The sequence below is a fragment of the Colobus angolensis genome, unplaced genomic scaffold, assembly GCF_000951035.1.
Source record: "Colobus angolensis palliatus isolate OR3802 unplaced genomic scaffold, Cang.pa_1.0 Scaffold235, whole genome shotgun sequence".
NCBI lineage: Eukaryota > Metazoa > Chordata > Mammalia > Primates > Cercopithecidae > Colobus > Colobus angolensis.
The window spans coordinates 5020337-5027679 of record NW_012115544.1 but is presented as its reverse complement, the minus strand read 5'-3'; the positions used below and the strand labels follow the sequence as shown (position 1 = coordinate 5027679).

At 44.8% G+C, this 7343-nt stretch overlaps 1 protein-coding gene across 1 annotated transcript in view; it reads right to left on the bottom strand.

Annotated features, from left to right (window-relative positions):
* Positions 1-553, bottom strand: part of RAB33B (RAB33B, member RAS oncogene family) — a 24694-nt gene extending 24141 nt beyond the window's left edge. The window contains exon 1 of the mRNA XM_011944659.1: positions 78-553. The gene's annotated coding sequence lies outside the window, so the exon portion shown is untranslated. The remainder of the gene's footprint in view (positions 1-77) is intronic.
* Between the last annotated feature and the right edge of the window lie 6790 nt (positions 554-7343).

The following is a 7343-nucleotide window of genomic DNA, read 5'->3' as shown; positions in this document are numbered from 1 at the left end:
ACAGCTGAGAGGAAGGAGGGACCATGGGCGCTCTCTCGCGAGAGGGCCGCAGAGCCGCCTTTGACGGGGGCGTGTGCCTGGAGAGCGACGGTAAGGATGTCGCCGGGCTCCGGCGTCGTGTCGGTTCCGGCACCGATGTATCGTTTGGTTGCCCCGGAGAGGAGGCAGGTTCCCTCAGCTTGCCGCTGGGGATGTGGCATCGGCTGCGCTCACCACCGCCGCCGCCTCTGTGAACTGCGGGAGTTGGGACGGCGGCCAGGGCTAGACGGGTGGGACGCGAGTCATCGCCGAAAGCCTGCCCGGTGCGGGGCGCACTTGGAGGCGAGCTCTGAGCCGCACTGAGTTTTGAAGTCTAAGGTCTCGGCAGGCGCATTGCTGTGGGCTGCCGGAGAGCAGGCTGGAGTTCGAGGCCGCCCACCTGAGGGCAGGCGAGAGTTCGAGGCGTAGGCACAGCGCATTTCGCTAGGCATCCCCCAAGTCCCCAAGAATATCCGCGTGATCCTTGTGACCACAGTTTGTTGGGTTAATGTCCCCAGCCCAAAAAGTAGAGCACATCACACGTCGGCCACCTGGGAGCATTGAACCTGGGAGTCACTAGGCGCCTCTGGTGGAAATAAAACTCATTATGCCCTAGTTATGTCTTAGTGCCTGGGTGACGATAATGTAGCGGTTAAAGATTAACTGAGCGCACTTAGAGGTTGTCTTTGTCTACCTAAGGAAAATATCAATAGATTAAACCCCCAACCTTAAAGAATCTCCGTGAATTCTTCTGAGGAAACGTCCTATATTGTCATACAAAAGGTCCCAAATATGCAAACAGGTTGCTTTTTGTTAAAAGTTTGTTTTGTTTTCCAGTGACATCTGTTTGAGCAGATGAATATGCCATTGGCAAAGTCAAGGACTGTCGGAGAGGAGGACATGGCAGGCCTTAAGTGAGGGGGACAATTGAGCACTAAAAGTTATAGGAAAGGAGATGAGCTGCTTATTCCGTCAGATGAGATGAAAATGTAGTCAGAACAGATGAGTAAACATGCCCGGAGTTGCCGGGAATTTGCAACAGCCTTGAGATAGAGTAATTTCTGTTGCTGTAGAAAGACTTTCTGTAGTCACTAATATACCAAATTATGTTCGCTAGAAAAAAAGTTTACTTACCAAGTTTATAGAAATGGGGTGAAAAATCCTAATTACTTATCTGTGAGGTTATTTTCATGAAGGTTAATCATCCAGAGACTGTTAGAGAGCCTCGGAATATATTTCTTCTAATCTACTCTACCTATCCCATTCAAAGGAGGGAATCTGAAGATTTAAGGACGAAGAGCAGTTGAAAGCTGTGGTTAATGGGAGAATTTCAGGGATGATGAAAAAACTCAGCATCATTGCACCCCTGTTCTTTTTTGTATTGTGGACTTTTAGTTTAGATCTTGGTAAGCTACATCAGAAATTCTTTATGCAGAAATTCTTTACGCTAACTCTAACACACTTTTTGAGGTATTGCTAATTTAATCTTTGAATACTGTTTTTGCTGTTTCATGATTATATGTTATGTCCTACCAGCTAGATTGCCAACTCTTGACTACTGACTGGAAGTTTATTGTTTATTCAGCAAATAATGAATTAAGTCAGTGAAGTGAGAGATTTTGTATGTAAGGATTGTTAACTTGAACATTTCACCAATTACAGTTCTGTCCCACTTAAATTTTAAAAATCATTGTTGGCCCTTGATATCGTTATAAGGAGTTTTGTATTTTCAGCTTGTATTTTGAGAGTGCCCTCATGTGACTGAAGTATGTGCCACTCTTATTAATTGAATAACCCCAGAATCTCCAGAATTGATAATTGGAGGAGATTCTGCTGTTGGGAAAAATGGATGGATTATGCAGCCCTGTTTTTTGACAGTTCATTTTGTCCTTGGAGTCACTGCCACGTGGCCTCAAAGTGTGAACATATAACGCTTTCATTAATACTTCGCTACACAGCTGAGCAGAAACTGTAAATTTGGATCCTTTGTCAGTACAACTTAAAATGGAACAATTTCAATGGCTTAGAGTAAGATAAGTATGTAAAGATACTTTTGTAATAGAAGAAAAAACATTGGATATTAAAATCACACAGTAGTACCTGGGTGTGGTGGCTCATGCCTGTAATCCCAATGCTTTGGGAGGCCAAGGCAGAAGGACTGCTTGAGGCGAGGAATTTGAGACCAACCTGGCCAACATGGTGAAACCCCATCTGTACCAAAAAATACAGAAATTAGCCTGGTGTGATGGCCCACGCCTGTAATCCCAGATACTCCGGAGGCTGAGGTGGGAGAATCGCTTGAACCAGGGAGGTAGAGTTTGCGGTGAGCTGAAATCGCAAAACTGCACTCCAGTCTGGGCAACAGAGTGAGACCTCCTGTCTCCAAAAAAAAAAAAAAAAAAATGTGGGTGTGGTTATGTACACCTCTACTTGCTGCTACTCAGGAGGCTGAGGCTGAAGGATCTCTGGAGCCCAGGAGTTCAAGTCTGCAGTGAGCTATAGTTGCACCGCTGCACTCCAGCCTGGGTAACACAGTGAGACTCCCATCTCTAAAACATAAAAGTAAAAAACAGGCTGGTTGCGGTGGCTCATGCCTGTAATCCCAACACTTTGAGAGGGTGGATCATGAGGTCAGGAGTTCGAGACCAGCCTGGCCAACATGGCGAAACCCCATCTCTACTAAAAATACAAAAATTAGCTGAGCGTGGTGCTTGGCACCTTTAAACCAGCTGTTCAGGAGGCTGAGGCAGGAGAATCGCTTGAACCCAGTAGACAGAGGTTGTAGTGAGCCAAGATTGTGCCATTACACTCCAGCCTGGGCGACAAGAGCAAGACTCTGTCTCAGAAGAAAAGTAGAAAACAGAATAGCGTAAGGATAATCTTATATACAAAATAAGACGACTCAATTTCAGCATTTTTTTTTTTAACTAGAGATGCCTCCTCCTGATGACAGTGCCAATTTTCTAACTTGTCTTAGAAACAGCTCTTAGATGATTTTGCTCTTTAAGTTCAGGTCTGAGCACAGAGGACAAAGAATTCCCTTGATTGCCTACGAAAGAAAGGGTTCTCAACCTTGGTACTATTGACATTTTAAGCTAGATAATTCTTTGTTGTGGAAGGTTGTCCTGTGCATTGTGGGATGTTTATCAGCATCCCTGGCTTCTACCCAGTAAATCCCAGTAGCACCCCACCACCAACCAAAACTGTCTCAAAATGTTGCCAGATGCCGCTTGGGGACAAAAATCCTCTCTCCCTCCCTCCTTCTTGAATGCCACTGGCACTTCTTGAGCCTACAAAAGGGCTCTTCTCACAAGTCTGATACCCTGTGTATCCCAGTTGATAGTGGGAATGACTTCTCCTTTGAAGACGCAATTCCAGTTACCCTGAGAAGTATGGCATTGGCCTTGCTGGCCTCCACCGAATTACCATATCACTGTGTTTGGCAACCCCAAACATCATACTAGGGCTTTAATTTCAGTACGTAAGTAGCAAATTAGTATCCTTTTATAGGTTAGCTTAGTCAGTTTCAGAATTTTTCAAGTCATATCTTCATAGTTAAGATCATTGTGGAGTTAATAGCATTTGAACTATGTATTCAGTACTATGCTAGTGGTTGGTGCAGGGGAAGATACAAAAGAAGGTGTGATTTTAGCCCATGAGGAATTTATACTGTATCTGCAGAAGCAAGTTAATATGGAACCGTTAGTGAACACCTGGATAAAATAGAATGCTAAATTTTACCCTAGAGGTGCTTGGCCTGGACTTCAAGAATTCTAAATGAATTGAAGTATGTTCACAGTAAGAAAGGTTAAAAATGACTCTGCCCACTTGTAGGCAAACAGGAAGCTAGGATGGCAGACCTGTATTGGACAATAAACTGAAGATGAGTGTGCCTGTGGTAGTGGGATTTTTCTAGCTAATAAACCCAAATTGTGAATTAGCAAGACTTGCAAATATTTGATATATGTAAAAAGTACAATCATGGCCTCTTGTTTCCTCCTCTATCTCGTTCTCTTTATTAGTCCAGGTTCTCTAGAGGGACAGAACTAATAGGAGATACACACACACACACACACACACACACACACACACACACACATATAGCTATAATAGGAGTTTATTAAGTAGTATTAACTCACATGATCACAAGGTCCCAGAATAGGCCATATGCAAGCTGAGGAGAAAGGAAGCCAGTCAAGTTTCAAAGCTGAAGAACTTGGAGTTCAATGTTCTAGGACAGGAAGCATCCAACATGGGAGAAAGCTGTAGGCTGGGAGGCTAAGCCAATCTAGTATTTTCATGTTTTTCTGCCTGCTTTATATTCTGGTTGTGCTGGCAGCTGATTAGATGGTGCCCACCCAGATTGAGGGTGGGTCTGCCTTTCCCAGCCTACTGACTCAAATGTTAATCTCCTTTGGTAACACTCTCACAGACACACTCAGGATCAGTACTTTGCATCCTTTAATCCAGTCAAGTTGACCGTATTAACCATCACAAGTCCACTGCTTGTCAAGTTGAACACATACACATCTCCTGAGATCGTTCGTAATCTTCAAATAATGACAATAATAAGGTAATAATTACATCTAATACAGCTATCCTTTGTACAACTGGAAACACACAGTCCCCAACCCAGATGCTATTACATAAAGTTAACAATACTTAAATGCTGATATGAAGTAAATCTTATATCACGTGATAAAATGAGACCGGGCGCGGTGGCTCACACCTGTAATCTCAGCATTTTGGGAGGCCGAGGCGAGTAATGGCTTTTGACAGTAATAGAGGGTCTCAACCTGAGTTGTCTTAAGTTTCCATAAGGCTTAGGAGAGGATAAAATAAAGCAGGATCTAGAGATTGGTGAGGAGAAATAAAAGTCCTCATTCTTGACAGCTCTCAGCACTTGCAGCCCTCCCCACACACACAGTCACACACTCACAACCAGATTTACACACATTCCTACACATGCACACACTAACACATGCACTTACACTTGTGCACTTACACATTCACATTCGTATACTCACATGCACACATTCAAGACACTCACATACTCTACAAACACTCATGTTGCAAAAGGGATTTGTAAGCTGAATGTTTAGACCTCAGAACACATTTTCACAAAAATAATATTACGGCCGGACATGGTGGCTCACACCTGCAATCCCAGCACTTTGGGAGGCCTTGCTGGGTGGATCACTTGAGGTCAGGAGTTCAGGACCAGCCTGGCCAACATGGTAAAACCCCGTCTCTACTAAAAATACAAAAATTAGCCAGGCATGGTGGTGCAAGCCTGTAATCCCAGCTACTCGGGAGGCTGAGGCAGGAGAATCGCTTGATCCCAGGAGGCAGAGGTTGCAGTGAGCCAAGATCTTGCCACTGTACTCCAGCCTAGGCGACAGAGCGAGACTCCATCTCAAAAAAAAAAAAAAGAGTTAGGCTCTGTCTTAAGAAAGGAAATGAAATGAAGATATTTTCTTAGTACAAGTGTATATATGCATGAACATGTTTTTAACAAAAGAAGAAGGAAATACTCAGGACAATTACAATCTTCATTTCTGCAGCTGTTCACTTGGTTGTAGCTGGTATGGATGACTAGCCTTCTACTACCCATTCTGTTCCCTTTGCCTTCAGCAAGCACCTCAGCAGATCGTGGTTTTTTTCCTGGTGGACTGACCCAAACCTTCATTCCTGAAGAGTCTGGACCATTTGTAGTCCTGCCTGGACTGGGCTTTTATAGTTTCCCATTGACTTCAACCACAGGCCATGGTAATACTGAGAGATGCCCTAATAGATTTCCTGTGTTCCATGCATATGCTTCCTTACCTCCGCTGTGGAGTAGTAGACTGATTTCATCTTGATAGTCTGGGTCAGTCACCCCAGCCAACACTGTAACTCCCTTCTTAGACTGTTGACTTAAAGGTAGGAGGAGCTCCAAGTGTCCAGTTGACAATCTTTCTGTTTAATGGAATCACTGTTGTGTTTCCTGGCGGCAGCGTTCCTCCCTTTGAAACTAAGACCTCTAATCCAGCAGAATGTAATGTTGTGGGAACAGGAAGCAAAAATTTTGCTAGTGGATCTTTAAGGGTGATGATGAGTGGTGCCACTTCCACCCCTTGATTCCTGGACCTGTGAATCCTGGCTATGAGAGAAATAATATCATATATTGGACACTGATTCAGGGCATACATGGCCTTCTGGAGAACTTTGCCCCAGCCCTGCAAAGTATTGTCACCTGGTTGATGTTGTAATTGTGACTTTAAAAGGCCGTTTTGTTCTATCAGTCCAGCTGCTTCAGGATGATGGGGGACATGGTAAGACCAGTGAATTCTGTGAGCATGAACCCACTGCCACACTTCTTTAGCCATAAAATGAGTGCCTTGGTCAGAGGCAATGCTGCGTGGAATACCATGACAGTGGATAAGACATTCTGTGAGTCCACAGATAGTAGTAGTCTTGGCAGAAGCATTGCATGCAGGATAGGCAAACCCATATCTGGAGTAAGTGTTTAGTCCAGTGAGGACAAATCTCTGCCCTTTCCATGATGAAAGAGGTCCAGTATCATCAACATGCCATCGGGTAGCTGACTGGTCACCCCAAGGAATGGTGCCATATTGAGGGCTCAGTATTGGTCTCTGCTGCTGGCAAATTGGGCACTCAGCAGTAGCGGTAGCTAGGTCAGCCTTGGTGAGTGGAAGTCCATGTCCCTGAGCCCGTATGTAACCTCCATCCCTGCCACCATGGCCACTTTATTCGTGGGCCCATTGGGCAATGACAGGGGTAACTGGGGAAAGAGGCTGAGTGGTATGCACAGAAGGGCTCATCCTATCCACTTGATTATTAAAATCCTCTGCCGAGGTCACCCATTGGTGAGCACTCACTTGGGATACAGATATCCTCACAGTTTTTGACCACTCAGAGAGATCCATCCATATACCTCTTTCTCAGATTTCTTTGTCACCAATTTTCCAATTATGCTTCTTCCATGTCCCTGACCATCCAGCCAAACCATTAGTTACAGCCCATGAATCAGTATATAATCGCACATCTGGCCATTTCTCCTTCCATGCAAAGTGCACAGTCAGGTGCACTGCTCAAAGTTCTGCCCACTGGGAAGATTTCCTTTCACTGCTGTCCTTCAGGGATGTCCTAGAAAGGGGCTGTAGTGCTGCAGCTGTCCACTTTCGAGTAGTGCCTACATATCGTGCAGAATCATCTGTGAACCAGGCCCTAGTCTTCTCTTCCTCTGTCAGCTGATCATAGGGAACTCCCCATGAGGCCATTGGTGCAGGCTGGGGGAGAGAAGTCAGGGTGGCAGGAGTGGA